Source organism: Pan troglodytes, chromosome 6, assembly GCF_028858775.2.
Source record: "Pan troglodytes isolate AG18354 chromosome 6, NHGRI_mPanTro3-v2.0_pri, whole genome shotgun sequence".
NCBI lineage: Eukaryota > Metazoa > Chordata > Mammalia > Primates > Hominidae > Pan > Pan troglodytes.
The window spans coordinates 27,745,609-27,764,598 of NC_072404.2; the positions used below are offsets into that span (position 1 = coordinate 27,745,609).

The window sequence follows — 18,990 nt, forward strand, 5'->3', positions numbered from 1 at the left end:
AACAGAATTCAAATGCTATTAGGGGATAATTGATCCCAGAGAGAACAATGTCAGCACACTTAATCCACAAATATGTATCTGCTGGAGTTCATTTTTCTAAGTTGACTATTTTCTCCCAATTCTTTGTTTTAAAAAAGTTCAAACACACAGAAATGTGAAAAAATAGTACAAACACCTGTTGATTCTTTATCTAGACCCATTATTTGTCACTGCATTTGCTTTCTTTCTCTGTTTCAACAAATATTAGGTTGAACCATGGGCATTTGCCGATATTTGGCTGTTTTTAACTTAGGAAAATAGCAATTTAATATGAGCCAACCTAATCCATATATTCCCACACATTGATTAAAGTAATTTGCAAACATTGTATTGATTGACCCGAATATAATTCAGCACATATCTCCCATGGATAAGGACATTCTCCCATAGAACCACAAAACCATAATTGTACCGAAAATAATTAACATTAATTCAATAGTACAATTTACTGTAATTCTATATTTTAATATCTGCAACTGTTCCCAAAATGTCTTTTATAACTTTTTGGAGACAATAAGATCCACTCCAGCAAGGTTTTGCATTCTATTTGGTTTTTATGACACTGTTTTTTGTTGTTTTTCACAACACTTTTTTTTTTGATAGACCATGACAACTGCCTCGTAGGATGTCATGTATTCTGAGCTTATCTGAGTATTTCCTCATGATTAGATTCAGGTTATGTATTTTTGTCACCATTCTACATTAGGTGACATGTACTCCTCAATGCATTGCATAAGGGGGCACAAAATGTCAAGTTATCCCACTATTAATTAGTAATTTTTAAAAATTTTTTCATTATAAAAACTTTCAAAGATATTTCAAAAGTAGATGGGAAGATATTTTAATGAGCACACATTGATCCTCCCCGTAATTATCTGCCCAAGGCTAACTGTGCTTCCCCTGGATCCCGACCCAACTCCCCGTCTTCTAAATTATTGTGAGGCAACTGTAGACATAGTATCATGTCACTCTGTGTCATCATCAAATGTGCAGTCTGTATTCACAGTTCTTCTGCCTCATTTTTTAAAAACTTAGTTTATCTGCATCATGATCCAAATAAGGTTCACACTGATCGACATGGCTCTTAAATCCCTTCTCATCACTCCTTTATCTTTTTTTCTCTTGCAGTTTATTTTTGAAGAAACTGGGTCATTTGACTGTGGAGTCTGTCCAAGTCTGAAGTTTTATTTTTTTTGCAGCCCCAAGGTGGTGTTTAACAGACTCATTTGGGTTTACAATTTGGGAGTTGAATCTGGAGGCTTTACTTCTAGTTGGCTTGCTTTTGCCAAGACTACTTTTTAGGAAGTGCTATGTTCTTCCTTTGGAAAGCACATAAGGTCTGGCTGTCTCTTTTTTTAGTGATGTTGCTGTTTGGTCAATAAGTTAAGGTGGAATCAGCCTGATTTGTTCTTTGCTTTTAAAACAAAACAAAACAAAACAAAAAACAATAACAACAACAAAAAACACCCTTTCTCCTTTGTCACTAATAAGGAATACGCAGAGTGATACTTGAGATTCTGTGAATAGCCTCCCTGATAACATCTTGCTCAACAGTTTCAGCGTCCATTGACAATTCTTTTTTTTTTATATTTTTTATTTTAATAAAGACAGGGTCTATGTTACCCAGGCTGGTCTCAAATTCCTTGCCTCAAGTGATCCTCTCACCTCAGCCTCCCAAAGTGCTGGGATTACAGGCATGAGCCAGGGCACCCTTGAATGAATTATTACATTAGGGACTGCAAAAGAGAAATTTTCAGATTTTCTCTCTCCTTCATAAAGTAGCTGGCATTCTTGTATAATACAGTCTTTCCCTCACTCTCCCCCTTTTCTTCTACCATGTATATCCATGGATTTCTAAAAATTATTATTAAATGTGTTATAATCCATACTCTCATAATGCTGACTGTCCCAAATTTGGCCATTGGGAGCTTCTTGGAAAGTCATCCTCTGTCTTTCTGACATGGCACTAGGGGTCTTTCAACACCTCCTTGCTTTCTGACACAAGGATGGCAAGCTAACCTTGTATGTTTCCTGTCCCAGACCTCAAATCAGCCATTTCTCCAAGGAGCCCTGAAACCTTTCACTGGGAAATGGCATTTAAAAACCAAGCTCGGAGAACACAGTGCACCTCGGTTAATGAAGTATCATTGCTTGTAGGCTCTTTGGACAGAGCAAGGATATTTTAAATAGGTAAATCACAAGTTCATGGTGACACCTTGAATTCAAATCCAACACGGAGGCTTCTTCCTCTGCTCCCTCATCTCTCCCTCATCTCACATTAGCATCGCCGTTCCACCACAAGGAAAACCCTTGATTCCCAAAATTTTTAATATACTTATCCATGTGGTGCTCTATCTACAATAAACACAAAATAGCGCCAAACTGACGCCACCAATATACTACCAACAACAAACAGTGCAGTTCAAGATTTCTTTGCAGTTCTTTCTAGCCCTGGAACATAGTCTCACTATACACAGGATCTTTTCCTTCAGCTAACCAGATGATCATTGTACATGGTTATGCAAAAATGTTTCACAGGTACTTCCCATTTCATCAGGCAGTATATTAAAAAGATGTCCTTAACAGTTGAGATTTAATAATTTTTACTGTCTCATCAGAACATTCTTATGTGAAACTGACATTTTCTTTTTAAATTGAGTGCATGGAGGTGAATAATGCAATGACTACTAATACAGTTTGTTGCTACCACCTGGATTCATGCTAAAGATCAGCAGTTTTCTCCACTTTGGCTTTTGCACAATCAGTGCAAATATCAACACAGCAAAAAGGGCAAATAATCTTAGTATTATTATGACATTACATTCGCCCTCATGGACCCGTGAAAGGGTCTCAGGTCCTCCATCTCACACTTTGACCACTGCACTAGCATATACAGAGTTGTGTATTCAAAAGCTACTTAGCTTCGTGGAATTCTCTGTGTGGGTGTGTTGACTTAATTTTACATTTAGTCAGGTTCCATTTACGAAACTGGTAATCCTTAATCTATTTACTTTCATCCTTATTTTAATGCTTCTTGATTAAAAATAATTAGAAAATAATGGTTCAATCAAAGGAAGTGTAACATAAATACAGAAATGGAATACCCCAAGTTCAGTGATGCTGAAGGGTTAATACAAACACTTTCCCACCATCTAATAAAATCATTGCAAGGGACAAACAAGAACAACACTTACAGAAGTAGAGTTCCACTAACAATTTTTTTTACCAGCCACACGTAGTGCAGCACTAGCAAAGCCTAACTCTGACATCATTCTTGGGGAAAATATTGAAACTTTTCTCAAGGAGGTATGTTAAACAATGTTTGCCACCTTATCTTTTCAAAGACACCTTTTGTTGTTGTTTAGCACTCAGAACCCAGAACTAATACGCAAGGAAAACACCCAGACTAGAGAAACACAGACAATACTTATGAAAGTGTGCCTATGTTGTAGTTACATAATAGCCACTGAGTTCAGTCCCTGCAGAGGCACTAAGAGGGACAATGTGTCAATTTCAGTCTTTTTCTTTTGGCCTTCTCACCATTCTACAAAATTCAAACAGCCCTGCTGGCCCAGAAGCTTCTTTTAACATAAATGGTTTAAAGGAGGAGGAGCACCCCATTTATGGATTTAATGGAAATACATACAAGGAATGGAGAGGGTTGGTGATAGGAATAAACTGCTTCCAGCAGCAACTGCATTAGTCCCTGTGCTATTGTGTTCAGCCCCACCACTGCTGCGAGCCTGTGTCCGCCTAGCTAATTCCTCCTTCTGCATCTTTGACTTCTGCATCTGCTCCAGAGGTACCATTAGGGGGCTATAATTACTGATTAGGAACAAAAGGAAAGGGCACACTTTCAAAAAAACAGTGTGCATTCCTGGGGTACGCAGGGCTCTGATCCTTCAAAAGGTATTAAAAGAGTTTCAGATAGTCACAAGCTTCAGGATTTGGCAAAAAAAAAAAAAACTGTAAAATATTCAAGTGTCCTCAATGCAACGAACTGATTTGTCTAACAGATGCAACAAAGGCAGCAAGATTTATATGAGAAGGACCTGATAGAAAGGATACACAGGGACCTCTTCTAATGAATGACCAGTTCCACAACACAGTGATACATTAGGCCCAAGGACCTGTCACTTTCCTGTTCCATTCAGCAGTGATCCACTGGGTAGCTGCATAGTCTAGACAAAATGCAACAGACCTTTTTTTTTTTTTTTTCAAAGTTTGTGTTCCATTCTATTACAATAATGCCAATCATAAGACTCACCAAAAACAAAACTACAGCAAGTAACTGAAAACAAAAAAAATACAAAATTTCTCAATCACTGGATATTTACATTAGTTGAACTTCTGAATTAGGATAACTACTATCTAGTGAACCAAAAAAAAAGGGAAAATTCTCATCTGAAAGTGAAAAGACCGTTTCATTATTTATAATACTTGTTAAAAATCGACAACTTCATGCTATTCCTTTCATGTACTGTTTCTGTTTGTCTACTCTGTCTTTACTGGAATTAACAGTGTGAATATCATCAAAAGTCATGTGGGGGACCAGGATTCAACTCCATGAGAACACAGGTACTAGAATGGAAGCCACAGGCACCTAACATAGAGCCCAGCCTAAAGCAGATGATCAATAAACCCTTGCTGAAAGCATTTACATGCATCTGACTTTGTAGCCATTTTCTTAAGAAAGGTGTATTTTACTAGGAAAATACTAAGTCAAAAAGGTACACTCTGTGACATTCCTACATGAGGGGAATTAAGAATTTTCACCCAGAATCCTAAGACATCTTTCTACAAAGCAGTCATATTCACAGCTCCCCTTTCAGAAAGGACTGCAGGTTTCCCTTATAAGCCATACAGATTACCTGAGAGCTTTTCTCTGAAATAGATTATGCAAACTCAACAGGCTTTGGGGCCAAGCAGGTGGGTAACAGGGCAGTAGGTCAGCTGTAGGACAATATGGGATGGTGCTGACTGGTAGGCTGAACACATATATCAGGGAAGGGAGGCCACTCCTCCACTCCAGCTGATCACTGCCCTGGAGGAACAGGGGTCTGGCGTGTCTGACCTCCAACATTCCCAGAGAACCTGAGAATCTGAGTGTTGGTAAGAAACTTCCCATCTACAGAATGGATCTCAAACTTGTTCAGGGAACATGCACAGTGGAACTCATAGGGCTCTGTGGGACACCAAGGAAACTGCAAATGCCAGAATTCCAAATATTACCAACAGTATTAATATATCTACTAGTGCCTAGTAGTAATAGTAGAGGGCATCGAAGTGTTAAGAAGATTAAGAAAAACTTTATATCCTTTCCCTTATTCATGGCATCATTACTCACAAGAGCCAAAAGGTGGAAGCAATCCAAGTATCCATCGATGGATAAATGGATAAACAAAATGTGAGACATACATATAATTGAATATTATTCAACACTAAAAAGGAAGGAAATTATGACACATGCCACAACATGGATGAACTTTGAAGACGTTATGCTAAATGATAATAACCCAGTCTCGATAAAACCAAGAACTGTATGATTCTACTTATAACAGGTACCTAGAGTGGTTGAATCCCCGGAGACAGCAGAATGGCACTTGCCAGATGCTGAGGAGAGGGAGAAACGTGGAGTTACTGTTTAATGGATACAGAGTTCAGGTTTCCAAGATGGAAAGAGTTCTGGAATTTAAATATGCTTAACACTACTGAACCATACATTTTAAAATGGCTAAGATAGGAGATTTTATGTTATATGCATCTTAGCACAATTTTAAAAGAATTCAACGAAAAAAGACAAATTAAGAAAGACAATTTAAGCCAGGCATGGTGGTTCATACCTGTAATCCCAGCACTCTGGGAGGCCGAGGCAGGAAGATCACTTGAGCCCAGGGGTTTGAGACCAGCCTAGGCAACATGGTGAGACCCCGTCTCTACCAAAAAAGATACAAAAATTAGCTGGGTTGTGGTGGCGTGTGCCTGTAGTCCCAGCTACTCATGAAGCTAAAATGGGAGGATCGGTTGAGCCCACGAGTTAGAGGCTGCATGCAGTGAGCTATGATCATACCACTACACTACAGTCAGGGTGTCAGTGAGACCCTGTCTCTAAAAGAGAAAAAGAAAAAAAGAAAAACCGGGGTAGAGGGGAATTTTTCCTTCCTTAAGTGAATGAAATCTTCCAAACTGACAGAACAAGTCCAGACCTTAGCCTAGTTTTAATGGTACCATCACTTTAGGGGCATGTGGCTTGAGAACCCAACTCTCTCACCTAAGGGAGGTTCAGATACATCATCGTAGGTGCCAAGGCTTCAGCTTTAGTGTCTGACCAACCAGGTATCTGAGCCTGTAAGCCCATTAGTTAACTGATAGTCTGGAGGACAAAGCTGTTTGCAGAACCACACTTGGCTGAAATCCAGCTTTGTTCTATCCCAGCTAAGCTATACTAATAAAAATAAACCCTGCTGAGTTGCTGCTGGCTTCTTGTTGAGTAGGTGCCTTTCAGGCATACAAAGCAGTGCTCTGGAAGTCTCCATACCATTTTGACCTTTGTCAGCCTGAGTCTCCATTAAAATTCAATTTTAAAAACTAATAAGCTATAAAAAGATCGTCAAACTGTCAGTTGGTGTTCAATCAAGTATTTACCTTTGAAAATATTTTAATGTGAAGTATTGTTCATTTAAAACTTTATATTGTGAAATTAAGTATAATATTTTTTAAATTAAAGCTTTTCCATAACTCAATGATATCTAAATTCATCCTTCCTGGATTAAAAAATACAACCTCCTACCCAGAAGGAACACATTTATCAGTATTAGTTTTTGAAGAGAAAGAAAATAAGATTCACTTTTTAGGCCAACTGATACAAGGGCTGATTTTGATATACTCCAAGAATATTCAGTGTACATTTCACCTAGAAGCAAGCTCTATTTTAAGATTTAAAAAGCAGACAAAAGATATTTATGCACACTACTGCATTTTCCTTATTAAGTGTTTTGAAAGCAATTTTGATAGCAATGACAGCAGAATTTGCAAGGTGTACTATCTTGCATCTATGAAAAGAGATCTACACAGAGGAGAGCATTCCTTCCTCTTTAACACACCATGAAGGGCGAGAACTGTTATTTTCTTATGCAAAATCATTTCTTTGAATTTTTTACAAATAAATTTGTTGGCCCATAAGAAAAGTACATACCATGCACCAACCACAAGAACTAACTCAAAATGGATCACAAACTTGAATATAAAACTATAAAACTTTTAGAAGAGGAGAAAATCTTTGTGACCTTAAGGTAGGCAAAGAATTCTTAAGATACAACACCAGATACAACACAATACAGATCTTTAAAATGTGTAAATTAAACAATCAAAATGAAGAACTTCTGCTCTTCAGAAAACGCCGTTAAGAGAATGAAAAGGAAAGCCACACACTGGGAGAAAATATCTGCAAATGCTGTCTCTGATTTGCACCCAGAAAATATAAAGAATTCTCATAACTCAATAAAAAGAAAACAAATAAATCAGATGGTCGACGAGTGAAATGGTAAACAAGCACAAAAGAGAATTAAATTAACACACACATGCATCTGACCTCTGAATGGGGAGGACTTTCACCAATCACGTAAAGGAGACCAAAATGGAAAAGTAGATCACTGACCATGTAACAGTTTAAAGCTTCCTACTTAAAAGAAGAAAATTCAGAAACAAAAACAAACAAACAAACAAAAAAAGGTAGGGCAAAGATCTGACAAAAATATGACAAATTATTAAAATTGCTAAAAACCTCCTACAAAATGAAATATATACCATGGCCACACAGACAAAATGGCAAAACAAAGAAAACTCACTAGGGAAAACAAAAGAGGCTAAAAACACTTTAAAAGTCCTCAGCCTACCTAGTAATGAAAAGAATGGCAAGTAAAACAAGTATTCTTTTCATCTAGCAATTTAGCAACATTTTGCTTCCATTTTTAAGGGCATGCTCAATGATGGGGAAGGTGTGAGGAGACAAACACTTCTATACAGAACTGGTATGAGGACACTGAACCCAAGGCTTCAGAAACTAAGTATCATCATATACATCTAAAATAGGGCAGTTAATTTTTTAAAAATTATATACAGTGCAATTTCAAGACTGCCAGGAAAATGTAGCTAAACTCAGGGTGAAGGAGTATGTGAATTACTATTAGCAGTTAAGAGAATCATAAAATCAAGGATTATCAGGCCAAGTGTGGTGGCTCATGCCTGCAATCCCGGTGCTGTGGGAGACCAAGGCAGGAGGATCACTTGAGCCTAGGAGTTCAAGACTAGCCTGGGCAATACAGCAAGACTCCAGCTCTACAAAACATAAAAAATTAGCCAGGCATAGTGGCATGTCTGTAGTCCCAGCTACTTGGGAGGCTGAGGAGGGAGGATTGATTGAGCCCAGGAGTTCAAGGCTGCTATTAGCTATGATCCTGCCACTGTAACAGAGGAAGACCCTATCTCAAACAAAGAAAAAAAAAAAAAGATCATCAGATTGTGATGGGATCTCATCCATCAGTTTGTGCTTCATATAATGGGAGTGACAGCCAGACACAGAGGCACACACCTGTAGTCCCAGCTACTTAGATGGCCTAGGCAGGATAGCTTAAGTCCAAGAGTTCAAGTTCAGCCTGGGCAACAAAGCAAGACCCTATCTCTATAAGAAATAAAAATAAAGTAAAATTAGGGCAACCACAGTTAGACTTACTCAAAGGCATGTAGCTTGTTAGTGTCCTTACATTAAAAACATTTACAAGCATCTAAATAAGAAAACGATCTGTTTTTCTATAACTATATATTAATTAGTATTCAGCAGTTAATAAAAAAATACAAACTCATGTTAACACCAACAGCACAAGCAACAATTCGAGGAAAATAATAAACTGGAATTCATCAAAATTAAAAACTGTTGTGCATCAAAGGACAGCAAGAAAGTGAAAAGAAAAATCTGCAGAATGGGAGAAATAGCTACAAATCATGTATCTAATAAGGATCTACTATCTAGAATATATAAAGATTTCTTACAACTCAAGAAAAAGGCAAACAACCAATCAAAAAATAGGTGAAGAATTTGAACAGACCTTTCTCCAAGGAAGCTATACAAATGACAAACAAGTACATAAAAATACACACATCAGTGGTCATTAAGGAACTGCAAACCAAAAATAGGTAATACTGGCTGGATACAGTGGCTCATGCCTGTAATCCAAGCATTTTGGAAGGCTGAGGCAGGAGGATCACTTAAGCTCAGTTCTAGACCAGACTGGGCAATGTAGCAAGACCCCATCTCAAAAAAAAAAATTTTTTTTTAATTACCTAGGCATGATGGCACATGCCTGTAGTCCCTGCTACTTGGGAGGCTGAGGCAAAAGGAGCTCTTAAGCCTGGGAGTTTGAGGCTGCAGTAAGCTGCGATCAAGGCACTGCATTTTAGCCTGGGTGACAGAGCAAGACCCTGGCTCACAACTAATAATAATAATAATAATAATAAAGACATTGAATAGAAGCCATGGGGAGTGGAAAAAAGCCACACACAGGTCCAGGCAAGATAGTATGTTCAGAAAAGATCTAAGATGATCTTCAGTTTTCAGGGTCAGAACATACCCAGCCAATCTTTTAAAGATTTCCCTAGCACAGAGTCAGTCTGCAAAGACTGGAAGTGGTGGCCACTTCTCAAATATTTAATTCTCAACAAAAGAACAAAGACATATAAAAAAGAAGAAAAACCTGGCCCATTCAAAGAAGCAAAATTAATTGACAGAAACTTTCCCAGAGGAAAACACTGGACTTACTAGACAGACACTGGACTTACTAGACAAAGAAAACTATCCTATGCTGAAAGAACAAAAGGCACAAAGAACTAACGTGAATCTGGAAAACGAGCAAAATGAGCCTATTAACAAAGAGAAATGAAGGACTCCGACAGAAATTATGGAGCTGAAAAAAATAGAATGACCAAGTTGAAAATTTCACTAGAGTGGTTTAAAAACAGATTTGAGGAGGCAGGCAAATCAGCAAATTTGAAGATAATGCATTTGAAAATACTGAGTCAGAGGAGAAAAAAATTAGAGGAGAAAAAGTTAAAAAGAATACGGAAGAGTGAAAACAGCCTAAACTACTTCTTTAGGCACGCCAATATAGGAATGATGGGAGACTCAGAAAGAAAACAGAGAGAAAAAGAGACAAAGATTATTTGATACGACAGTGGGCGAAAACTCCCCAAACTGGCTGAAAGGCATGAATTGGAATACATCCCAGAAGCTCAAGGAATTCCAAGTAGGACAACTCGGAAGAGGTCCTTTCAAAGACACCATATAATCAAATATTAAAAGCCTAAAGACAATCTTGAAAGTAGTCACATACAAGTGACACTCAACAAGATTATCAGCTGTTCAGCCCCAGTCAGGGGTTTACAGATAAAACCCCCATCTCCCTGGGACAGAGCACCTGGGAAAGGCGTGGCTGTGGGCCCAGCTTAAGCAGACTTAAACATCCCTGCCTGCCAGCTCTAAAGAGAGCAGCAGATCTCCCAGCACAGCGTTCAAGCTCTGCTAAGGCACAGACTTGCCTTCTCAAGTGGGTCCCTGACTCCATGCCTCCTGACTGGGAGACACTTCCCAGCAGGGGTCAACAGACACCTCATACAGGAGCGATCCAGCTGGCATCTGGTGGTTGCCCCTCTGGGATGAAGCTTCCAGAGGAAGAAACAGGCAGCAATCTTTGCTGTTCTGCAACCTCTCAAACGGTCTGGAGCGGGCCTCCAGCAAACTAACTCCAGCAGACCTGCAGCAGAGGGGCCTGACTATTAGAAGAAAAACTAACAGCATCAACATCAACAAAAAGGACTTCCACTCAGAATCCCCATCCGAAGGTCACCAACATCAAAGATCAAAGGTAGATAAATCCACGAAGATGAGGAAAAACCAGCACAAAAAGGCTGAAAATTCCAAAAACCAGAATGCCTCTTCTCCTCCAAAGGATCACAACTCCTTACCAGCAAGGGAACAAAACTGGATGGAGAATGAGTTTGATGAATTGACAGAAGTACGCTTCAGAAGGTGGGTAATAAACTCCTCCGAGCTAAAGGAGCATGTTCTAACCCAATACAAGGAAACTAAGAACCTTGAAAAAAGGTTAGAGGAATTGCTAACGAGAATAACCAGGTTAGAAAAGAACATAAATGACCTGATGGAGCTGAAAAACACAGCACGAAAACTTCATGAAGCATACACAAGTATCAATAGCCAAATCAATCAAGCAGAAGAAAGGATATCAGAGACTGAAGATCAACTTAATGAAATAAAGCATGAAGAGAAGATTAGAGAAAAAAAGAGTGAAAAAGGAACAAAAAAAGCCTCCAAGAAATATGGGACTATGTGAAAAGACCAAATCTACGTTTGACTGGTGTACCTCAAAGTGATGAGGAGAATGGAACCAAATTGGAAAACACTCTGCACGATATTATCCAGGAGAACTTCCCCAACCTAGCAAGACAGGCCAACATTCAAACTCAGAAAATACAAAGAATACCACAAAGATACTCCTCGAGAAGAGCAACCCCAAGACACATAATCATCAGATTCAGCAAGATTGAAATGAAGGAAAAAAGGTTAAGGGCAGCCAGAGAGAAAGGTCAGGTTAACCACAAAGGGAAGCCCATCAGACTAACAGCAGATCTCTAGGCAGAAACCCTACAAGCCAGAAGAGGGTGGGGTCAATATTCAACATTCTTAATGAAAAGAATTTTCAACCCAGAATTTCATATCCAGCCAAACTAAGCTTCATAAGTGAAAGAGAAATAAAATCCTTTACAGACAAGCAAATGCTGAGAGATTTTGTCACCACCAGGCCTGCCTTATAAGAGTTCCTGAAGGAAGCACTAAACATGGAAACGAAAAACTGGTATCAGCTACTGCAAAAACATACCAAATTATAAACACCACTGACACTATGAAGAAACTGCATCAACTAACAGGCAAAATAACCAGCTAGCATCATAATAACAGGATCAAATTCACACATAACAATATTAATCTTAAGTGTAAATGGGCTAAATGCCCCAATTAAAAGACACAGACTGGCAAATTGGATAAAGAGTCAAGACCCATCGGTGTGCTGTATTCAGGAGACCCATCTCACACCCAAAGACACACATAGGCTCAAAATAAAAGGATGGAGGAACATTACCCAGCAAATGGAAAGCAAAAAAAAAAAAAAAAAAAAAAAAAAAAAAGCAGGGATTGCAATCCTAGTCTCTAATAAAACAGACTTTAAACCAATGAAGATCAAAACAGACAAAGAAGGGCATTACATAATGCTAAAGGGATCAATCCAACAAGAGCAGCTAACTACCCTAAATATACATGCACCCAATACAGGAGCACCCAGATGCATAAAGCAAGTTCTTAGAGACCTACAAAGAGACTTAGACTCCCACACAATAATAGTGGGAGACTTTAACACCCCACTGTCACTATTAGATCAAAGAGACAGCAAATTAATAAGGATATTCAGGACTTGAACTCAGCTCTGGACCAAGCAGACCTAATAGACATCTACAGAACTCTCCACCCCAAATCAACAGAATATACATTCTTCTCAGCACCACATCAGACTTATTCTAAAACTGACCACATAACTGGAAGTAAAACACTCCTCAGCAAATGCAAAAGAACGGAAATCATAACAAACAGTCTCTCAGACCACAGTGCAATCAAATTGGAACTCAGGATGAAGAAACTCACTCAAAACCGCACAACTACATTGAAACTGAACAACCTGCTCCTGAATGACTACAGGGTAACTAACGAAATCAAGACAGAAATAAATAAGTTCTTTGAAACCAATGAGAACAAAGACAACATACCAGAATCTCTGGGACACAGCTAAAGCAGTGTTTAGAGGGAAATTTATAGCACTAAATGCCCACAAGAGAAAGCAGGAAAGATCTAAAATTGACACCCTAACATCACAATTAAAAGAACTAGAGAGTGGCCGGGCGCAGTGGCTCTCGCCTGTAATCCTAGCACTTTGGGAGGCCGAGGTGGGCAGATCACGAGGTCAGGAGTTTGAGACCAGCCTGGCCAAGATAGTGAAACCCTGTCTGTACTAAAAACACAAAAAAATTAGCTGGGCGTGGTGGCGGGTGCCTGTAATCCCAGCCACTTGGGAGGCTGAGGCAAAAAGAATCGCTTGAACCTGGGAGGCGGAGGTTGCAGTGAGCCAAGATTACGCCATTGCACTCCAGCCCCGGCAACAGTGCAAGACTCCGTCTCAAAAAAAAAAAAAAAAAAAAAAAAAAAAAAAAAAAAGAACTAGAGACGCAAGAGCCATCAAATTCAAAAGCTAGCAGAAGATAAGAAATAACTAAGATCACAGCAGAACTGAAGGAGACAGGGACATGAAAAACCCTTCAAAAAAATCAATGAATCCAGGAGTTGGTTTTTTGAAAAGATCAACAAAATAGACCGCTAGCCAGACAAAGAAGAAAAGAGAGAAGAATCAAATAGACACAATAAAAAATGATAAAGGGGGTATCACCACTGATCCAACAGAAATACAAACTACCATCAGAGAATACTATAAACAGCTCTACACAAATAAACTAGAAAATCTAGAAGAAATGGATAAATTTCTGGACACATACACCCTCCCAAGTCTAAACCAGGAAGAAGTCAAATTCCTGAAGACCAATAACAAGTTCTGAAATTGGGGCAGTAATTAATGGCCTGCCAACCAAAAGAGTCTAGGACCAGACAGATTTACAGCCAAATTCTACCAGAGGTACAAAGAGGAGCTGCTACCATTCCTTCTAAAACTATTCCAAACAATAGAAAAAGAGGGAATCCTCCCTAACTCATTTTATGAGGCCAGCATCATCCTGATACCAAAACCTGGCAGAGACACAACAAAAAAAGAAAATTTCAGACCAGTATCCCTGATGAACGAAGATTTTCACATTGACAATAAAATACTGGTAAACCAAATCCAGCAGCACATCAAAAAGCTTATCCACCAGGATCAAGTTGGCTTCATCCCTGGGATGCAAGGCTGGTTCAATATATGCAAATCAATAAACATAATCCATCACATAAACAGAACCAATGACAAAAACCACGATTATCTCAATATATGCAGAAAAGGCCGTCAATAAAATTCAACACCGATTCCTGCTAAAAACTCTCAGTAAACGAGGTATTGATGGAACAGATCTCAAAATAATAACAGCTATTTATGACAAACCCACAGCCAATATCATACTGAATGGGCAAAAGCTGGAAGCATTCCCTTTGAAAACCAGCACAAGACAAGGATGCTCTCTCTCACCACTCCTATTCAACATTCTGATTCTTCCTATCCGTGAGCATGGAATATTTGTCCATTTTCCATTGCCAGGGCAATCTGGCAAGAGAAAGAAATAAAAAGTATTCAAATAGGAAGAGAGGAAGTCCAACTGTCTCTGTTTGCAGATGACATGACTGTATATTTAGAAAATCCCATCGTCTCAGCCCCAAAACTCCTCAAGCTGATAAGCAACTTCAGCAAAGTCTCTGGATACAAAATTAATGTGCAAAAATCACAAGCATTCCTATATACCAATAATAGAGACCAAAATCATGAGTGAACTCTCATTTACAATTGCTACAAAGAGAATAAAATACCTAGGAATACTACTTACAAGGGAAGTGAAGGATCTCTTTAAGGAAACTACAAACCACTGCTCAAGGAAATAAGAGAGGAAACAAACAAATGGAAAAATATTCCATGCTCATGGATAGGAAGAATCAGTATCATGAAAATGGCCATACTGCCCAAAGTAATTTATAGATTCAATGCTATCCCCATCAAGATACCATTGACTTTCTTTGCAGAATTACAAAAATCTACTTTAAATTTCATGTGGAACCAAAAATGAGCCTGTATAGCCAAGACAATCCTAAGCAAAAAGAACAAAGCTAGAGGCATCACGCTACCTGATTTCAATCTATACTACAAGGCTACAGTAACCAAAACAGCATGGTACTGGTACCAAAACAGATATATAGACCAATGGAACAGAACAGAGGCCTCAGAAATAACACCACACATCTACAGCCATCTGATCTTTGACAAATCTGACAAAAACAAGCAGTGGGGAAAGGATTCCCTATTTAATAAATGGTGCTGGGAAAACTGGCTAGCCATATGCAGAAAACTGAAACTGGACCCCTTCCTTGCACCTTGTACAAAAATTAACTGAATATGGATTAAAGACTTAAATGTAAAACCTAAAACCATAAACACCCTAGAAAAAAACCTAGGCAATACCATTCAGGACATAGGCAGGGGCAAGGACTTCATGACTAAAACACCAAAAGCAATGGCAACAAAAGCCAGAATTGACAAATGGGATCTAATTAAACTAAAGAGCTTCTGCACAGCAAAAGAAACTATCATCAGAGTGAACAGGCAACCTACAGAATGGAAGAAAATTTTTGTAATCTACCCATATGACAAAGGGCTAATATCCAGAATCTACAAGGAAATTAAACAAATTTATAAGAAAAAAAAAAGAACAACTTCATCAAAAAGTGGGTGAAAGATATGATACTTCTCAAAAGAAGACATTTATGCTGCCAACAAACATGAAAAAAAGCTCATCATCACTGGTCATTAAAGAAATGCAAATCAAAACCACAATGAAATACCATCTCGTGCCAGTTAGAATGGCGAACATTAAAAAGTCAGGAAACAACAGATGCTGGAGGGAATGTGGAGAAATAGGAATGCTTTTACACTGTTGGTGGGAGTGTAAATTAGTTCAACCATTGCAGAAGACAATGTGGCGATTCCTCAAGGATCTAGAACCAGAAATACCATTTGACCCAGCAATCCATTACTGGGTTTATACCCAAAGGATTATAAATCATTCTACTATAAAGACACATGCACATGTATGTTTATTGTGGCACTGTTCACAATAGCAAAGACTTGGAACCAACCCAAATGCCCATCAATGATAGACTAGATAAAGAAAATGTGGCACATATACACCATGGAATACTATGCAGCCATAAAAAAGGATGTGTTCATGTCCTTTGCAGGGACATGGATGAAGCAGGAAACCAGCTAAATTATCAGCAAACTAACACAAGAACAGAAAACCAATCACCACATATTCTTATTCATAGGTGGCAGGTGAACAATGAGAACACATGGACATGGGAAGAGGAACATCACACACTGGGGCCTGTCGGGGTTGGGGGACTAGAGGAGGGATATCATTAGGAGAAATAACTAATGTAGACGACGGGTTAATGGATGCAGCAAACCACCATGGCACATGTATACCTATGTAACAAACCTGCATGTTCTGCATATGCATCCCAGAACTTAAAGTATAAAAAAAAGAAAAAAAAAGATTATCAGCCGTTTTATCACAGAAACCTTAAAGGTCAGAAAGCAGTAGGATGATACATTTGTAATATATTTAAAATGCAGAAGGGAAAAAAACTATCAAACAAGAATTCTCTATCTGGTTAAAAAAAAAAACTGCCCTTCAAAAATGAGATAAAAATTAAGACATTCCCAAATAAACAAAAGCCAAGGGAATTCATTACTACTGGCATTTGCAACAGAAAATGCTTAAAGGAGTACTTCACATTTACAGGAAAGTCACTACACTGTAACTTTGTCAAAGCCATACAAAAATATAAAGTTCTCAGGTAAAGGTAAATACATGGACAAATATAAAAACTAGAGTATTACTGTAAATTTGGCTTATAACTCTACTTGTTATTTTCTAAAGGATTAAAAATACTTACGAATCTGTTCATGGATACACAACACATAAAGATGTAATTCCTGATCTCAATTACATAAAATGATGGAAAAAGAGCTATACAGGAGTAGAATTTTTGTATGTCACTGAAGTGAAATTGGTATCATTCAAACCAGATTTCTATAACTTTAGAATGGTATATGTAATCTCCATGGTAACACAGAAAGTATCTAAGAAGAAAAGGAAATGAAATGAGAAGAGAGTCAAAATGTGCCACTACCAAGCAATCAACTAAACTGAAAGGAAGGCAATAACAGAGGAAATGAGGGACAAAAAAGCCATAGGATATACAGAAAACCTATTTCTTAAATCACAAGATTAAGTAATTCCCCACCAGTAATTACTTTAAATTTAAATGTGTTAAACTCCAAATCAAAAGAATTGACTGGCAGGAAGGATTTTTTAAAAATAGGATACAACTCTACACTATCTACAACAGACTCACTTTAGATCTAAAGACACCAATAGGTTAAAAGTAAAAGGACAGAAAAAGATACTCGATGCAAATAATAACCACAAGAGAGATGGAGTGGCTATACTAATATGAGACAAAATAGTCAAAAACTGTTTTGAAAGACAAAGACATTACAGATTGATAAAAGAGCCAATTCACTAGAAGATAGAACAATTATAAATATATACACACACCAAACATCAAAGATCCCAAATATATGAAGCAAACACTGACAGAACTGAATGAAGAAATAGACTGTTCTGCAACAACAGATAGAAACTTCAACACCCCACTTTCAACAGTGAACAGAACAAGACAGAGCAATAAGGAAACAGAAGACTTGAGCAACATTATAAACCAACTAAAACTAATAGCACTCAACCCACCAACAGAATAAACAGTTTTCTCAAGTACTTACAGAAGATTTTCCAGGACACACTATATGTTAGGCCACAAAACAAGTGTGAATACATTTTTAAATGACTGAAATAATGCTATCCTTTGTTACAATAGAGTGAAACTAGAAATCAGTAACAGAAGGAAAAATGAAAAATTCACAAATATGTGGAAATTAAATAACATATTCCTAAACAACCATGGGTCAAAGAAGACATCACGAGGGAAATTAGAAAATACTTTGAAACAAATGAAAACGAAAACAAAATTTACCAAAATATATGGGATGCAGCAAAAGGCACAGCTAAGAGGTAAATTTATAGCTGTAAACACAATAAAAATGAAGATCTCCAACCAAAAAACAAACCGTACACATTAGGGGAACAGGAAATGTACAGCACACCAAACCCAAAGTTAGCAAGAGGAAGGAAACAAAGATTAAAACCGATATGAATAGAATAGATAATAGAATAAGAGAAAAATCAATGAAGCCAAAAGTTTATTCTTTGAAAAAAAAAATCAACAAATTGGCAAATCTTAAGCTACGTGACTAGAAAACATACAGAGAAAACTCTAATTACTAACGTTAGTAATGAAATTGGACATTACTACCAATTTGACATAAATAAAAAGGATTGGCCAGGCGCAGTGGCTCACGCCTGTAATCCCAACACTTTGAGAGGCAGAGGTGGGTGGATCACAAGGTTAGGAGTTCAAGACCAGCCTGGCCAAGATGGTGAAACCCCATCTCTACTAAAAATGCAAAAAAATTAGCCAGGCTTGGTGGCGGGCACCTGTAATCCCAGCTACTTGGGAGGCTGAAACAGAGAATTGCGGAGACTGCAGTGAGCCGAGACTGTGCCACTACACTCCAGCCTGGGCGACAGAGCAAGACTCCGTCTCAAAATGAATAAATAAATAAATAGGATTTTAAGAGTACTATAAACAACCATATGCCAACAAATTGGATTATCTAGATATAATGGATAAATCCCGAGAAACAAACAACCTAGCTAGATTAAATTATGAAGAAATAGAAGACCTGAATATATTTGAAATAAGGATTTTAAGTAGTAATCAAAACCCTCCCAACAAAGTAAACCCCAGGACGAGATGGCTTCATGGGTAAATTCTACCAAACATTTGAAGAAGAACAAACACCAGTCTTTCTCAAAGTCTTCCAAAAACTTGAAGAAGGAGGAACACTTGAAACTCATTCTATGTGACCAGCATTATCCTGATACCAAAGCCAGAGAAAG

General features: G+C 38.0%; 1 protein-coding gene across 5 annotated transcripts in view; it reads right to left on the reverse strand.

Annotated features, from left to right (window-relative positions):
* CDCA7L (cell division cycle associated 7 like) overlaps window positions 1-18,990 on the reverse strand; it is a 47,308-nt gene that overhangs the window by 16,614 nt on the left and 11,704 nt on the right.